Below are 18,849 nucleotides of genomic sequence, written 5' to 3'. Positions count from 1 at the left end.
ACACAAGTGGTTCCTGCACTGTGTCTTAAGTTGAACCAAAAAGCCAGAACTCATTTTCTCATAGGAACAATGCTCTAAAGGGGGGATTGGATCCTTAAACCAAGATTGATACCCTGTTGCCAACATTACCCAGAAAAGAGTGCACGCAATCAATTGCAGATGACTACTATTGCTAAATTCATGGTTTGGGGGTTTTTTGAGTCATAGTCTCCACAACTGTGTAGCCAACTAATACCACAATTATTGTTGTAGTATTTGCTATGGGTTTAGTATATTCCAAGCACTGTACTAAGTGTTGGTGTAGATACAAGTTGATCAGGTCAGACTCAGTCCCCCTCTCACATGGAACTCACAGTCTAAGGGGGAAGGAGAACAGGGAATGACTTCTACTTCTAACTGGAGGCAAAAACGGATGTGTTGACCCTCCCTGGTGACAGGCAATTGCCTCTAGACTGTAAGCTCAGTGTGGGCAGGAAATGTGTCTATTGTTATACGGTACTCTCCCAAGCACTTAGTACAGTGCTCTGCTCTCCTCAATAAATACCACTGAATGAATGAACTGCCCACCTAATTGCTAATTGCTTCATGGCTTCTCAAAACAGTCTTCCCCATCTCCCCCCATGGAAGATTTTTTTCTACTATTTTCCCATCATATGGGCAGGGAACGTCTCTACCAACTCTTATATTATACTCTCCCAAGTGCTTAGTACATTGCTCTGTGCACAGTAAGCACTCAATAAATAGGATCGATTGATTTTTCTGACTCTCCCATGCAGCCTCTCCCCCACCACCTGCACCCCCAGGGCTAGAAGAACAGAAGAGGCTGCTAGTGTCTAGTGCTAGTGCAATCAACACCAGACTGTTGGAAAGCTGAAACAGGTTGCAAATGTAGAAATGCTTAAAGTCCTGTTTGTCAACTCGAAACATCTCATGTTGAGGACTTCCTGTATTGAAAAATTATTTGGATAGTTCTCCCTTCCTGAGTCCTTTACTCCAAATTAACCACCCACTATGCATAGTTTAACTTTATCATTTCAAACCAGAGTTAGGGTAGAACCTGATTAGCACTGAAGAATTCCAGACACCCCTTTCGATGATTCCTAACATGCGCATGCATGCATACACGCACACACATACACGTTTTACCTAAAGATGGCATATATTTAGCTTATGGGGATGGCTAATGATCACACTCATGTCCCATTAATTTGCTGTTTTGAATCCATAAGAAAACACCCACTCTCAATCTCCAGAGCACCAGTTCCAGACATAATGTTATGCCAAGAAAGTTCCATAAGAGCATCACAAAAAGTTTTTGCGGCTATTCACGAAGCCTGTATAGTTGCTGGGCATTTGAAAACACCGGATATAAAGGTGTTAGGGATCACTGGCACCAGACAGGAACAAAGGACTGGCTAAAATATGGACTGTCTGTTAAAACAGCCATATGAACGGTCACCCTTTAGAGTGTGTGGCTAACATCAGGGCAAACTACCATGTCTCAGGGGGTTGGTAGACATATCTACCAAATTTATGTTCTTACATCTGAGACAGTAAATCCAAGAAAAGCCTTTAGAAGGAAAACTAAGGGATATTAGAAGGTTCTGTACCTAGGATAAGAGTCATATTCTGCTTCCCAACTGCCTCTGACCTACCTGTTAAAGACAGGATACAAGCTGACTGGATCACTCTTCTGGCCCAGGATGGTGTTTCTAATATGCCATAGCTGCGCTTGGTGGGTTTTCATTACACCTCAATCAATTGTATTTATTGAGTGCTTACTGTGTGCAGAACACTGTACTAAGTGCTTGAGAAGTACAAGTTGGCAACATATAGAGACCGTCCCTACCCAACAGTGGGCTCACAGTCTAAAAGGGGGAGACAGAGAACAAAACCAAACATACTAACAAAATAAAATAAATAGAATAGATATGTACCAGTTAAATAAATAGAGTAATAAATATGTACAAACATATATACATATATACAGGTGCTGTGGGGAAGGGAAGGAGGTAAGATGAGGGGGATGGAGAGGGGGACGAAGGGGAGAGGAAGGAAGGGGCTCAGTCTGGGAAGGCCTCCTGGAGGAGGTGAGCTCTCAATAGGGCCTTGAAGGGAGGAAAAGAGCTAGCTTGGCAGATGGGCAGAGGGAGAGCATTCCGGGCCAGGGGGATGACGTGGGCCGGGGGTCGAGGGCGGGACAGGCGAGAACGAGGCACGGGGAGGAGATTAGCGGCGGAGGAGCAGAGGGTGCGGGCTGGGATGGAGAAGGAGAGAAGGGAGGTGAGGTAGGAGGGGGCGAGGGGATGGAGAGACTTGAAGCCCAGGGTGAGGGGTTTCTGCCTGATGCGCAGATTGATTGGTAGCCACTGGAAATTTTTGAGGAGGGGAGTAACATGCCCAGAGCGTTTCTGGACAGAGACAATCCGGGCAGCAGCATGAAGTATGGATTTAAGTGGGGCAGCAGCATGAAGTATGGACCTCAGGTTTAATGGCCACACAACTCCATCATCATTTAATAACAGTGGGGAGGAGTGTTGCCAAGTGGAAAAAGCATGGGCCTGGGAGTCAGAGGACTTGGGTTCTAATCTAGGCTTCGCCACTTGCTGCTGTGTGACTGTGGACAAGTCACTTCACTTCTCTGTGCCTGTTTCCTCAACTGCAAAATAGGGATTCAATACCTGTTCTCCCTCCTGCTTAGATCGTGACCCCATGTGCGACAGGAACCGTGCCCGATCTGATAAACTTGAATCTGCCACAGTGCTTGGCACATTGCAAGCACTTAAGTACCACAGAAAGTCAAAATGAGATATAAAGAACTTTAAACTTGGCAGCAAGGAGTCCTCCATAAACATGGAAATACAACACAAGGAAACATCCGTTCACAGACAAGGCGACGCTCATCAGACCATAACGTGTGAGGGTCAGACAATCCAAGAATGACAAATATTAAGGAATTTTTATTGAACTTCAGTAAAATTCACATCCCCAGCACTAGGCCTCCTGTAAAAATGCATCTTCTTCCATTTAGTCCAACTGATAATCAGTTATCATGTAGGTTTTCCGAAAAGAATACCTTGCTAAATATATTCTGTCTACTTTCAAAAACACATGTCAATGTGAAGAGGAAATTTTAAAAAATGGCATACGATATATTCCCATCCGAATAAATGACTACCCAGTAAAAACTTCGTTTTCTGGCAGGTTGGGAAGTGTCAGCTGGCTACAAATTCTAGCTGTCAAGACCGAAAAGCAAACAGTTCTCTGAAAGCCCCTTGAAGAAATAAACGTTGCCCAGTCACTGGGAGGGCTAATGAGAGCCCAGGATTTAGGAAGAAGGCCTCTCAGAAGGATGAGTGATAGCTTCCGGCACCTGTGATAAGTGGGAGCTCACTGCTAGATGACCCTTTGGCCATTCTTAGCTTCAGGTGTCTGGTGAGGGTGCAGCCTCTGGAAAGGCCTGGAAAACCAGTTCCACCTACCCATCAGAGGAGCGAGGATCTTTCTGTTTGCCTCCCAAACTCATCCCGAACAGCCCGGTCAGGCTTCAGAGAAGACATGAAGAAGGCTCCAGGAAAACTGCTTGCGATTCAACTTTGAGTTCTCCCTGATGGTCTGAAGGGGATGCAAACATATTCTGATCACTGTAAACTCTTCCCGCTTAGTGGAGGTGTTTGCCACAGAGGGATCTGGCAGGTATCAAAAATGCCGGGGTGACTAGAGCTTTCCGAGGTATCAAATAAACCTCTTACTGGGTGTTGCTGTTCTGAGTTTAGGTAAAAAAAGTATATGTCAAAATAGGTGGAAGTCATAAGATTTAATCCTCAAGATGTTCCCTTAGGCCAAATAAGAGTCACCGGGCTGGCTCAAGTTTGATTGCAGCCAAACAGGGTTCTACTGAGGAAAGCACACTGAAAACCATCTAGAGCCTTCCAAAACTAAATAAATAATACCAGCTGAAAATGCTAAGCAGGCTGATCTTTCCCCAAAGCAATTTTAAGCAGAGTTGAAGTTAAGCGACACTTCATTCACTGCCTAGTAGCCCTGTCCTAAGGGACCAAGGCCAGATTATCACCTTTTTTGAACTTCCTCTATTCCTCTGAACTCTTGCAGTTGGTCTGCTCGCAAAGGACTGTTGGGAAACACATGCTCTGGCCATGTGCTTTCAAACTATAAGATCCCAGTCTTCTATCCCGAACCCATTTAAAGCCAAGCCTTCCAGGAGGCCAAAGGTCACATTTGCGCTGGCTAGGCTAATCACGGCTATCAAACTGAGATTTTAAAAGCAGGCTCCCAAGGTTGGGCTACTTGGGACTGTCTGCTTGCTTCCCGTCTCCCTTTCCCCTTTACTAGAAAGGTAAGCATTAAAAAGGGCCCTTGTTTAGCACTTCAAATCATTTGAAATGGGAAGCTGCCGACTTAAACAAAACAAAAACAAAGAAAAACCTGGTGCAAATTATTTCAGTCTGGGTTCCTGACAATGCAGGTATGAGCTCTGGCTTAAGGAAGTGGGGTTGGGGGAGAAAGGGAGAAATCAAGTCTAGTTTTAGACATCAACCATTTTAGGAGCTGGGGAGCAAAATGAGCTTGATTCTCCATTGTTTTGCAGGATGTACAATTAAGACCCACCCCACTTCCAACTGAAGTTGGACCCACATCAATCAACCGTATTTATTGAGCATTTACTGTGTTCAGACTGTTCTAAGTGCTTGGGAGGGTACAACACAACAACAGACACATTCCCTGCCCACAAATGAGCTTACATTTCACTAGAGCAGATGATGATGATGGCATTTATTAAGCACTGTTCTAAGCGCTGGGGAGGTTACAAGGTGATCAGCTTGTCCCACCGGGGGCTCACAGTCTTAATCCTCATTTTCCAGATGAGGTAACTGAGGCCCAGAGAAGTTAAGTGACTTGCCCAAAGTCACACAGCTGACAATTGGCGGAACCAGGATTTGAACCCCTGACCTCTGGCTCCAAAGCCCGGGCTCTTTCCACTACGCCACGCTGCTATGGCCAAGTGGCAATAACACAGTACTGGGAGTCAGACGATCTTGGCTCCACCAGAGCCTGTTGGGTGTTACCTGTTGGGTGGCCTCGGGCAAATCATTTAAACACCTCCATGCCTCAGTTTCTTCCTCTGTACAATGGGATTCAATACCTGTTCTCCCTTCTACTTAAGACTGTGAGCCCTAGGTGCAATGAACAGTGTTCAGCCTGATTATCTCCTGTCTACCCTGGCACGTCGTACAGTGCTTGGCACACAGTAAGCCCTTAACGTTACTGTTAATATTACTACAGTTACCACGGTCGAGGAGAGGAAAGCAGCCAGAGGAAAGGGAAGCAGTGCCGTCAGAGGTGAAGGTTTCTGACCAAAGAAACTCACCTGGTGTGCCTCGCTCAACGGACCGAGCTAAGGAGGAATCCTGAAGATAGCTGGCTAGCGTGGGTGGTGAGGCCCACAGCAGCTACTGACCAGCCACCTAGGCGATCGCCTACTGGTCCACGGTGGGACAGGACTGGCATCGGCACATCTCTGCCAATATCAGTTATCGGGCATAAGACGTTTGTGGGCACTTAACGTATCACCACACAGCCTGCCTGCTGGGCTTTGTACCCACTGCCCCGGAGAGGCCATGACTGACAGAAAAGAGAATCGATAAGAAAATCAATTCTTTCCCAAAGTCTCCATTACTGATCTCCCATTTGCCATGGAGAGACTCCACTGTAAATGAATTGAGTGTTTACCATGTGCAGAACTAAGTGCTTGGAAAAGTATGATATAACAATAAATAGTCAAATTCCCTACCCATAGGGGACTACATAGGATAGAGATGTTAAAACATCAATCAATCAATCGTATTTATTGAGCGCTTACTGTGTGCAGAGCACTGTACTAAGCACTTGGGAAGTACAAGCTGGCAACATATAGAGACAGTCCCTACCCAACAGTGGGCTCACAGTCTAAAAGGGGGAGACAGAGAACAAAACCAAACATACTAACAAAATAAAATAAATAGGATATGTACGAGTAAAATAAATAAATAAATAGAGTAATAAATATGTACAAACATATATACATATATACAGGTGCTGTGGGGAAGGGGAAAACATGTGCAAATCATCACTGGTCCTGGTTGATAGCACCTCACTGAACCTAAAATGACACGTAACCATGTCCATCAGTCAGTCGTTTGACGGACTTGTTCATCGCCGAGAACGTCGAGATTTCTACCCGGGCCAACACAGGGGTTGTACGCCATACTGCCGTAACTAGTCTCACTTGGGATAATACCCATAAAGAAACTGAAAAACTTTGAAATGTATTTTAATAGCCATATAGGACCATGCAGTTTGTTTATACTCCCGCTACATGCTCAGATTCGTCATCCTGAATCTTTCGGCTGCAGCGAGCATCACAATTAGGCTAGCCAGGCGGAGAGGGTTTGATTCCAGACTGTCCAGCGTTGAGCTGGTCTGTCCCCGTCCTGTATGGCTATGATGCCAGACACTTTTATGAACAGCATGTTTCCTCTAAGCACCCAGCACTCCCCTTAGCTCCTGCTTCCAACTTCCACGGAAGAGAAGCGGGACTCAGATTTACAAGTGCCTGGGTGGGGGCTGGGGGGAGAGGGAAGCCACAATGGCCCATGAGTAAGTGGGGCAGTCAGGCAGTGGGGGGAAGCCGGTTGGAGAAATGCTCTGGGTTCGGGGAATCCCCACCTACTTCCACAAAACGGCACATGACGTCATTACGTTACCCTGTGTGTCCACCCTAACAGACGCGATGCCACTTAAATCTACATCCATTCATTCAATCGTATTTACTGAGCACTTACTGTGTGCAGGGCACTGTACTAAGCGCTTGGGAAGTACAAGTTGGCAACATATAGAGACGGTCCCTACCCAACAGTGGGCTCACAGTCTAGAATGCACTTGAGTGGCCATTGCCAGCACAATAATAATAATAATGATAATAATAATGATAATAATGTTGGTATTTGGTAAGCGCTTACTATGTGCCAAGCACTGTTCTAAGCGCTGGGGTAGATACAAGGTAATCAGATTGTCCCACATGGGGCTCACAGTCTTCATCCTCATTTTACAGATGAGGTAACTGAGGCCCAGAGAAGTGAAGTGACTTGCCCAAAGTCACACAGCTGACAAGTGGCAGAGCGAGGATCAGAACCCACAACCTCTGACTCCCAAGCCTGTGCTTTTCCCACTAAGTCACGCTGCTTCTCACGGCTTCAATACCGGATGACCCATTTACAGAAAGCGTTCTGCTCTCCCACTCATTTAGTACAGTGCTTTGCACCAGTTGGGTTCTCAAATAACTACTGGCTCAAGAAGCGTTGGTAATTGTTATTAATAACAACTTACTTCTGCTTTAGGGAGAAAAGACACTAACCCTTTCATGCAACTTACCTCACAATGCAGCCTACGAGCTCGTTCTGTAGCAGCTGGCCACATGGGACAGAAACCACAACAAAAAATCACACACTTTCGGGAACTGTCTTTCTTGAAATCACCCAAATCCACACCAATTTTTCTGGAACACACACACACACACACACACACACACACACACACAAGCAAACCTCTGACATATTGGTTTATATGTAAATATGCATTTACATATTGGATTATATAAATAAATCAGTAAAGAGCATCAAAATTCCTAGGCTATGCTCTAATTTTTGTTCTGACAGGGTTCAGTAATGCAAGAGAAAGTGAGTGATAAAAGTAAAACGTTAATGCCCTTCAACCTCTGTGAGTCTCTCTAATTTAAGTTCCTGGAGGGCAGGGCATGCGTCTACCAACTCTGCTGTACTGTGCTCTTCCAAGCGCTCAGTACAGTACTCTGCATTCAACTGTATTTTCTAAGTGCTTACTTGTGCTGAGCACTGCACTAAGCACCTGGGAGACTACAATGCAACAGAGGCGGGAGACACGTTCCCTACCCACAATGAGCTTAGTGTCTACTTATTTTTTTGTTTTGTTACGGTATTTGTTAAACGCTTAATATGTGTCAAGTACTCTGCTGGGTGCCGGATAAGAGACAAGATAGGTTGGACTCAATAATCCTACCGACAGACTACTGGTCCAATTACCCGAATTACATACCAATCCCCTAACACTGATATAATCAGCTGTTTGAAATGAAGTCCATCATTTTGCTCTGCCCACCACCATTTTGCTAATTTCATCTCCCTTTTGGAGTCGGTGAAGTTTGCAGCATGGCTTAGTATAAAGAGTATGGGCTTGGGAGTCGGAGGACGTGGGTTCTAATCGTGACTCCACCTCGTGAGCTTTGTGACCTTGGGCAAGCCACTTAATTTTACAGTTACCTCATCTGTAAAATGGGGACTGAAACTGTGGGCCACAACCTGATTACCCAGTATCTACCCCAGCTCTTAGAGCAGTGCTTGGCACATAATAAGCGCTTAACAAATCCCATAATTATCACTATTGCAAACAAACATTTGGATTTCTTGTGGAGGAGGTGGACCAAAGGGGCAGGAAGCAGAACAAGAAGAAGTAGGCAAAGACTCCTGTGGAGAAAATATCTCCCTGAATGCATCTCCTGCACTCTCCACTTACCTGGGCCCAGGAAATCCCAACCCCATCCACTCTCATCTGGGAAAAAAGGTCTTCCAGGACTACAACTAATCCCTCCAGCAGTTTGTTAATCTGATAACTCTGCTGTTTGCTTTTTCAAGGCTGCCTCTTCAAGGTGATAGGGTTTGAATTATTTATGATAGTGTCTGTGGTTTGGAACTTTGTGTTAGTTTCCTCCTCCCACCCTGCTACTGTTGTTGTGCTGTGTGTATGAGCGGTGATTTGGACTCTGAAGGATGTGCATCAGAACCCTTAATTTTTCCCAGGAGCCAATATCTACTGTTTGGGGAGGTTTGGGATTTTTAATCCTCCTTGGAGACAAAATTACAATCTTATCACCAAATACTCCCTGCTAGGCCTGAGTTTTTAACGTGTGTTATTTGTGGTTATTTATGCACCTACAGTCATTTTTCTTGCCACAAGAATGTGAAAACGGAGATTAGTCAATTTCTGTCCTGGATGCAGTGAAACTGTCTACAGCACAAATCATATGACCACTTAAAAGCAGGGATGAAGGAAAATGCAAAGCAAGTATTTGAAGCTCTATCAGAAGGTAGGTCAAAGGAAAGCAAACATGAAGGCCAAATAGATCGAGAGAGATGGAAGATCAGGGCCCGAGTCTTTTACTCTCTCTCAGGCACCTAGTAGTAGTAATAATAATCATATTTTAAGCACTTACTATGTGCCAAGCACTGTACTAAGCACAGAGCAAACCAGACCCACTCTAAGATGGAGAGAGAACAGGTACTGAATGCCCATTTTACAGAGGAGGAAACTGGCAAAGAGAAATTAAGAGACTTGTCCAAAGTCACACAGCAGGCAACCCTGGTTTTCTGACTTAAGGCTTGTGCTCTTTCCACTGTACCATGCTGCTTCTCACAGAAGCCTCTTACAAACTGGGTGGGAGGCAAGAGAGGGGGAAGAGTGCTTACAGTCTACCGGGAGAGCTTACGCTCAGTAAACTGTACTGAATGAATGTGGAACAGGAGAATTGAGAAGGAGAGAAACCACACTCAGAAGCAGCCCGCAAGTCAGAGGAAATTTAGAAAGCATCTGAGACACTACCTATGATTCTGTTTACAATTAGGAGAATTAAAAGGAATACGGAGGACAAGCTTTTATCTGATTATCACTATGTAATTATCATAAGGATTTTAAAACGTCTGAATAATAAAACTTCCAAGAACACCGTTTTTAGAAATTGTTTTGTTTTTTTTAATTTACCAACCCAAAGAAAGCTTGTAGTCTCTGAACACACTTAGGGGATAGCTAATCCTTCAAAATATTACCGAAGATAATATATGATGAGCTTCTTAAAAAAAAAAAAAAACCTTTCACTATAGTCCTAGTAAGCAACTACTTGAGTTGGAAGGCAACATGTGTTTTAACTAAGCAGCAGTAATAGCATTTATTATTGTAACAGTAATAATAATTGCGGTATTTGTTACATGCTTAATATGCGTCAAGCACTGTTGGACACAATCCCTGTCCTGCATTTTAATCCCCATTTTACAGAGTTACATCCACTAGGCCGTGCTGCTTCTACCGTGTGCAGAGCACAGTACTACGCACTGGGAATTGGACACAGTGTGCAGAGCACTGTACTACGTGCCTGGAAAGAATGAGGCACTGATGGGAATTGACTCTGTCCCTAGAGGGGCTCACAGTCTATGAGGGCCACAGACATAAGAGATCTGGAGAGTGGGGCTGGGGGGACTTTGTAATGGGAGATTGTGATAGGATACTGAAAAACCAGCATCTTTCCCATTCCAATTAAGAGTCCCAGCTGCCATGCTAAAAGAACAGAAGGAGTGCTATGCAGTCAAACGTTCACCTCCCAGACCTGTCTAAATCACTCTGAACCACATAGCGGTTCCATTCCCCAGTCATCAGAGGACAGCGGCTCTCCAGGACTCCGATCCAACCCGTTCCATCCCCGGCCGACTCCCATTTTGTTCACAAAGTGAGGGCTGGGGTGAATGGACTAGCACGCTGCCTTAGGCCTGCCCTAATGTAATAATCAATCAACCAGTTGATCAATCAATCATATCAGCGGTATTTATTGAGACCTCAGTGCGGGCCGAGAATTGTGCTAAGCGCTTGGGAGGGTACAATACAACAGACTTGCAGAATCAACTGGAAACTAATTCGAGTATAACCTCCTCCATCTTTAAGAAGAGTGTTTTTCGTCTTCACCTAGAGCAGCTTCAGAACTTCATGCCCTTTTGGAGAGATGACGGACAAGAACCCGAGTCTCCAGATAATTCCCCCATTCAGGCTAGGCCATAAGGTTCCTCCCCGCTGCACTCGGGGCAGCTATCCACCATGGCCCAATGCACCAGCAAAGGGCCATATCCAGAAGGCCTCTGTCAGTGACCCTATCAGCTGGGAGGGAAGGCCCCTTTTCCCAAATGGTCCTGCCTAAACATAATCTACTCCAAACATCATCAGGGAGGCCAAGGCCACACTTTGTGAAAGCCAGACATCCGGGGACACCGGGTGCCGTGATGATGCCACGCACCATTTTACCAAAACGGGACAAGTTGACCCATCCCTACGGCGCTTCTCCCGGGGGACCACTGACCGTCCCTACTTGCTCCAGAACCGTTGTGTTCCTTTCCCGGGTCCATGAGGACCCAGTAATTCTGTCCGACCCATGGGACTCAGCTGCAAGGAGGAGACCGAGGTGGGTGTATGGGTGCTTGACAAAAACCTTAATTAAAATCAAAAGAAAACACTAGACAGAAAAGTGCCCGGTGCTGTATCTATAATAATAACAATGATGGCATTTGTTAAGCGCTTACTATGTGCCAACCGCTGTTCAAAGTGCTGGGGTAGATACAAGGTAATCAGGTTGTCCCATGTGGGGCTCACGGTCTTAGTTCCCATTTTACAGATGAGGTAACTGAGGCACAGAGAAGTGAAGTGACTTGCCCAAAGGCACACACCTGACAATTGGCGGAGCCAGGACTTAAACCCATGACCTCTGACTCCAAAGCCCGTGCTCTTTCCACTGAGTCACGCTGCTTCTCTGGTCTACCCTCTGGTATACCCTCTATACCAGAGGGCATATACCTGAAAAACAGACCGTCGGGTACAAAAATTGGACACTTGACCACCAAACTCATTATCATCAACTGCACAGACTGAGTGCGGAGCACTCTAGTAAGTGCCTGGGAGTGTCCACCAGAAGCAAGGCACACACACCACCACTCTTCTCCAAGAGCTTGCAATATAATGGGATGGACAGGAAAAAAATATTTACAAAAAGGGAATGCAAGAGGAAGAACAATTTACCGGGAAATACGGCAAATACATTGGGATGAAACAGTTGAATAAATCACCAACTTTCATAGACTGTAAGCTCCTTGTGGGCAGGAATCCTATCTACCAAATCCATTGGGTCGTTTCTCGGGAAAAAGGCAGTCCATGCATACCCACTCCTCTGGCGGTCGCCCATCCACCTCTGCATCAAACAGCAACTTCTTCCTGTCGGCTTTAAAGCACTCAATCACCCTCTAAGGAGCTGTAAGCTCCTTGTGGACAGGGACCGTGTCTACCAGCTCTGTTGCACTCTCCACTCCCAAACAGTACAGTGCTCCACGCAAAGTGTTGACTAAATTCCATTTGACTGATTGTAAGCTTCTCAAGGGCAGGAATCACGTCTGCCAACTCCACTGTACGCTTCTAAGCACTTAGTTCAATGTCCTGCACACAATGAGCACTCAATCAATAGCACTGATTGATCAAGAGAAGTAGCATGGCTTAGTGGAAAGGACATGGTTCTAATCCCTGCTCTGCCACTTGTCAGCTGTGTGACCTTGGGAAAGCCACTCACCTTCTCTGTGCCTCAGTTACCTCACCTGTGAAATGGGGATTAAGACTGTGAGTCCCATGTGGGACAACCTGATTACCTTGTATCTACCCCAGTGCTTGACACATAGTAATCACTTAACAAATACCGTAATAATTAATAATATTAGTTCATCGATTGATTGAAGCCACGGTCCAGCTCTCACAGCAGCCATAACGCTCAACAGCAGGAACTTCTAGTGCGACATCATCATCATCATCATCAAACGTATTTATTGAGCGCTTACTGTGTGCAGAGCACACAGCAAACAATAGCACCAGCTCTTCAGCTCTCCTCCATTCTCATGCCTGCAGCTCAATCTCTCCCCTATACTTGAAAGCTCACTCTCTCATGGAGTTCATCGGTTCAGATGCTTGAATTTCCACCTCTATGTGAGCGACTCCCAAAGACAAGTTGCTAGCCCTGGCTTCACTTGCTCCTTCCCTGTACATTTCCTCTTCCCTCCTGGGCACCTCTTTGTGATTTCCCACCAAGACCCTAGGCTCGACCTGTGTGGGATCAAACTCCTCCACCCTCCCTCCAGAATTCACTCCTCCACTTAATTTCCCCATCACTGCCAAAACCACTACCATTCTCCCTGTCTCTTGAGCCTATTACCTTGGTATTACCCTCAACTCTGCCTTCCTGCTCCACTGCCGCATTGCCTGGAAGGTTCTCTTCCTCCCTAAGGGCTCTCTCATCCCACTTCACCCCTGGCTACTTCTTCCTCCTCTTCTTTTCCAAAGCCCACCTCACTATACCTCTCACTCAACTTTCTCACCTCCCATCCCCTGCATGAGACTTTTCTCTCGACTGGAACTTTCTTTTGCCTCTAAGGCCATCAAACCTCAGCTCTCCTCTCCCTTGGATGCTTAAAATCCCATCTCCTCCAGGGTCCAGGGTGCAATTCCTGACTCTACTCACCTTCGCTGGTTTAGTCCACCCAACAGCCGCCCACACCATTCATGTGTAGTCACGTGCCTATAGCACTTACACATTTTCAGCTTTCATTAAAATGCTTATTATTTCTTTACCTTTCCACCTTTCTGCTAATTCCAGCTATAGTATACCCCCCACCCACTGCCCCATCCTTTATTCTTCGACAGTAAGCCTCTTGGGGGAGCCAAGAGGACCACATCTAATTCTCAAACTTGCCACAGAATACAAAGTAAGTGCTTAATAAATGCTATTTCTACTAATTGGTAGCCCGGTGCATAATGGAAATTGAAGGCTTCAGCTCCAAGCAACTAGTCTAGCCCTCCGCAAATGAAAAAACAAAACCTTGGTTCCACGGGCACCTGCGGGGGAGGGAGAAAGGGAGGATGATCCAAAAATAGGAGTACAGAAACCACACCCAGAACGGCCATGTAACATGGAAGAAGAAAGAAAATGAACTGGAAGTGGAACTTAAGAGAGGAAACGAGCCTTTCTGGAGTTTATTTTTGGAATTCTATTTTGAACCGCTGTCCTGAACAGAAAAATGACCAAATTGCTTCCTGGTGAATGGCTTTGAAATATCTTCTTCTCAGAAATCAATTTACTAATAAAGTGTTCAACATAATGGGGATTTACTCAAGTATTTTTAAGGGAATCACCATACACACACACACACACACACACACACACACACACACTCAGAAAAAGATTCAAATATAAGGTATGATATGGTTGACCATGCTGGAAAACAAACACTAAACACTTAGGACCACAGCACACAGGACAGCAGAATTCACCCGTTGTTGGGTAGGGACTGTCTCTATATGTTGCCGACTTGTACTTCCCAAGCGCTTAGTACAGTGCTCTGCACACAGTAAGCGCTCAATAAAGACGGCTGAATGAATGAAGGGAAAGTAGGCTGCTGAAATGTGTCAGTAAAAACATATAGCATAATGAAACTATGGCTAGGTAAAACTTAATTGTGACCTCTGGGGGAATGCTTACAAGGTCAAAGTACCATGGATCTGTGTGGGAATTTAAAGGGATACAGACAACTAAAATGATTCACGGGACAGCATGGAAAATGAGGAGAAAGTTGGCTAAAAGAACGGAGATGAATTAGCCTGAAGGAAAGGCTGAGGGCAGGGAACAGGTGGGCCTCCTGTGTGCACAGTTATTTCAATTGTTCTCCATTTTCCCTGAGGCTAGGACAACAGCAATCCTCCAGCCACAAACAGATTCAGATTTGCCATGATAAAGTTTGGACAGCCAGGGCTGTCACACTGCCACTTGGTCTGCTGTGTGACCTTAACCAAGTCACTTCACTTCTCTGGGCCTCAGTTACCTCATCTGTAAAATGGGGGTTGAGACTGTGTGCCCCACGTGGGACAAGGTCTGTATCCACTCCGATTTGCTGGTATCCACCCCACTGCTTAGTATGCTGCCTTGCACATAGTAAGTGCATAAATACCAGAGTTATTATTATTAGGACCTCTTTACCTTGTGTAAATAGTGTAAACTTCAGCAAGTCATTAAGCCACCCTCAATTTCTTCTGAAAAATACTGTGGTAAGGGTCTCATATACCACCTTTCAGGGATTGTTTATGGTGGATGTGTGAGCTCCTATTGGGCAGAGAATGTGTCCACTAACTCTTGTATTGTAGTCTCCCAAGTGTTTCGCAGAGTGCCCTGCACATGTCAGGCGCTCAGTAAGTACCACGGATGGACTGATTAAAAGGGAATCAGGAGAAAACCCGAGTACTAGTTGGGTTCCGCTTGCTAGGGCTGTGCCGTCAGGGTTGAACCACCACCTATGGCATTCCTTAGAGTGGGTTCTACTGTTAACACTGTACTCTTCCATGCCCTTAGTACAGTGTTTGCCACACAGGAAGCTCTCAATAAATACCACTGACTGACTAATTGATGGGACAGGCTCGGCAGGAAACCTGAAATATGCTTGGGTCGTGTGAGCAGCAAGGACCAATGCAGCTACGAAAGGCAACCGCCTGCTCGGGCCCAGAGCCAGCCCTCTGCCAGAGTCACTCCGGACAGAAAATGGGAACTGCACTTGAAAAACATTTATGTGCACTTTTTCTAGACTGTAAGCTCATTATGGGCAGGGAATATGTCTGCTAATTCTGTTGTATGGTACTCTTCCAAGCACTTAGTAGAGTGCTCTGTACATAGTAAGCACTCAATAAGCAGTTTCTATAAAAGCAAAAAACCAAGATGGCACATAGCACGATGAGTTCTGCATCAGACCACCGAGTGGTTTTTTTTACTGAATGCCAAGTGAATCAGCTTGCTGCCCTGGGTATTTGGGAAGTGCAGAGAAGGACATGATGCCCACGGCCGGGGGGAGGAACGGGCAGGGATGAGAATGTGTGAGTGGCACAGTGCAAAACACAAGCACTTCAATGAATTCCTGCATTCGGGTTCTCGGGCCTGAGAGGGCCCAGAGACGCTTGGCCATTCGACAGGAGATGCCATTACCACAAACTGATCAAGTTTTTCATTGACTACGCTCTGGCAGGAGAGGACGGAAACCAGTACAAATTATATTTTCTCCTTGCTAGTTCACACCTAAGGAACCGACTAGTGGTTATCGACCAAAAAAGTTATGCACAGACCTCAAGCGGCATGTGCTAGACACGAACTCATTATGGGCAGGTACTGTGTCTGCTAATTCTGTTGTACGGTACTCTCCCAAGCATTTAGTACAGTGCTCTGCACAGAGTAAGTGCTTAATAAATATCACTGCAAAAGATCGAGGTGGCACATAGCACGATGCATTCTGCATCACACCGCAGAGGGATTTTTTACCTAGTGCCAAAATGAATCAATTTGCTGCCTTGAGTATTCAGGAAGTGCAACAGAAGGACAAGATGCCATATGTAGAGGCGAATAATGAACTATTGCTAAAGATGCTCTTGTTCAGATGAGAAGCAATCTAAAGCGTGCTTGCTTTAGGTCTAAAGCGAGTCTGTCTACCTCTACAGCCGCTTAGCATCGTGAGCACTGGTTTTTGTTTTTTGGGTTTTTTTAAAAAAAAAAGATATTTCTGAAGTACTTATGTGCTAAGCATGGGGATAGTTACAGCTAATCAGGATGGACACAGTCCCTGACCCACATGGGGCTCACGGTACTGACCCCCATTTTACAGACGAGGCAGCAGAGGCCCAGAGAAGTGAAGTGACTTGCCTAAGGTCCCAGAGCAGACAAGCGTCAGAGCCGGGATAAGAACTCGGGTCCTTCTAACTCTCAGGCCCATGCTCTACTATTAGGCCCCACTGCTTCCCCAAAATAAGAGGAAGTGGGCTCAGACCTCCTTGTCACCTCCCTGCCCTGCATTTCACCTCTGCCTTTCTACCCCACCAAAGGCGCCCCAGCAGGGAAGATGCCGTTTGGAGGGTCAAACCTCCAGAGAAATGAGCCTGGTTGGACTGACTGGCTCCCCCTTCCATCCCCCACCAGCTCTGTGGTCCCACAAAGTGAAAGCACATTCAGCTTGACAGACGCCCAGCAGCCATTAAACACAGGCAGAATAAGTGAGTCAGAGACCTGTGCCAGCACTTGTGACTGAAGAATCCCTTCCCCAGACCAATTCTATTTAGATGCATCAGCCTCTTCGGAACCTCCAATACAGTTTATTTACTCATCACCATAAAAAAAAAGGGGAGAATCCAGTGGTATTAGCTAAATGTTTCCTACATCGCTTGTGGACCAAAGCCAGCAGATTTTATGCTGTCAATACAATAAAATGATACACAACTGCCAGCATGCTATCTCGTTGCAAACGAATCCGGGGCCAATATACATCCTGTTTAACAATACAGTTGTATCTTACCACACCCATGAATTTGGTACTACATTTGTGATCTTTTTTTTTGGGGGGGGGGGGAGCGAGGGGGGGGAAGGGGTCCTTGTTCACTTCAATTTAATTGTTGGAGACAAAAATGTAGAAATCCTCGTTAATAAAAAAAATAGTGGAATTGGGCAGTAACTAATCTTAAGAAATCATTGTTCCCTCCCCCCGCCCCACATATACAGACCCAATATGAGCATTTCAAGCTCAAGGTCATTTTTTTCCATCGCCACCCCTAAGAGCACCAAGTGCTCTTGATGCACCTGATGGACCACACAACTGTGTAGGTGAAGCAAGCGCTTTTGCAGAGCGAATCCAGCTTCCCAAAAGTTAGTGACCCGTAAGAAAAGAGTCGCTTTCTTACAGTTTCTTTAACTCGGTTTCTACATTAGTGGCCCCAGCCTTCTCCATCGGGGACAATGGACAACACAGCCGGGACTGAACTCTTGGCAAATTCTCCATCAATCACCCCCAAGAAATTATGTGACTAGTTGCTTAACATCAAGCTCACCACTGAAGTGTTGATCACTGGAGCCATCTCCAGTGGCTACCAATCAACCTATGCATCAGGCAAAAACTCCTCACCCTCGGCTTCAAGGCTGTCCATCACCTCGCCCTCTCCTACCTCACCTCCCTTCTCTCCTTCTCCAGCCCAGCCCGCACCCTCCGCTCCTCTGCCGCTAATCTCCTCACCGTGCCTCGTTCTCGCCTGTCCCGCCGTCGACCCCCGGCCCACGTCATCCCCCTGGCCTGGAATGCCCTCCCTCCCAACATCCGCCAAGCTAGCTCTCTTCCTCCCTTCAAAGCCCTACTGAGAGATCACCTCCTCCAGGAGGCCTTCCCGGACTGAGCTCCCTCCTTCCTCTCCGCCTCATCCCCCTCCCCATCCCCCCGCGTTACCTCCTTCTCCTCCCCACGGCACCTGTACATACGTATATATGTTTGTACGTATTTATTACTCTATTTATTTTATTTATACATATTTATTCTATTTATTTTATTTTGTTAATGTTTTGTTTTGTTGTCTGACTCCCCCTTCTAGACTGTGAGCCTGCTGTTGGGTACGGACCGTCTCTGTTGCCAACTTGTACTTCCCAAGCGCTTTGTACAGTGCTCTGCACACAGTAAGCTCTCAATAAATATGATTGAATGAATGAATGATCATTTGTTAGCTATGCTTGATAGGTATTTCATTAAAATTTCCACATGAAAAGACAATCCAAATAAGAAAAAATAAGAAAAAAGAGTTTATCCACCCTCACTGTCCTATCTAGATTTCCACTGCCAGATAGGTAACAGATTGTCTTGTGCAGTAGACTAATCGGTTAACATTTTGAGCAGTTTGGATGCACTGTGCCCTAAGAGAAAGAACACGGGCCTGGGAATCAGAAGGGACCTGGGTTCTAATCCCAGCTCTGCCGCTTACCTGCTGTACGACGTTGAGTAAGTCACTGCATTTCTCTGCGCCTCAGTTCCCTGAGGCACAGCATATATACACAGCACCTGTATATACGTATATATGTTTGTACATATTTATTACTCTATTTATTTTACTTGTACATATCTATTC

The 18,849-nt window shown here is 45.8% G+C and overlaps 1 protein-coding gene across 4 annotated transcripts in view; it reads right to left on the bottom strand.

Annotated features, from left to right (window-relative positions):
* Positions 1-18,849, bottom strand: part of TBL1XR1 (TBL1X receptor 1) — a 231,323-nt gene that overhangs the window by 189,588 nt on the left and 22,886 nt on the right. The window contains exon 1 of one of the 4 annotated variants that reach the window (XM_038769483.1): positions 3,483-3,501. The exons of the other annotated variants lie outside the window; for them this stretch is intronic. The gene's annotated coding sequence lies outside the window, so the exon portion shown is untranslated. Of the gene's footprint in view, positions 1-3,482; positions 3,502-18,849 lie in introns of those variants that run through there. 4 annotated transcript variants of the gene reach the window in all.

Source organism: Tachyglossus aculeatus, chromosome 1 (genome assembly GCF_015852505.1).
Source record: "Tachyglossus aculeatus isolate mTacAcu1 chromosome 1, mTacAcu1.pri, whole genome shotgun sequence".
NCBI classification, from domain to species: Eukaryota; Metazoa; Chordata; class Mammalia; order Monotremata; family Tachyglossidae; genus Tachyglossus; species Tachyglossus aculeatus.
This window is presented reverse-complemented; position numbering and strand designations above follow the sequence as displayed.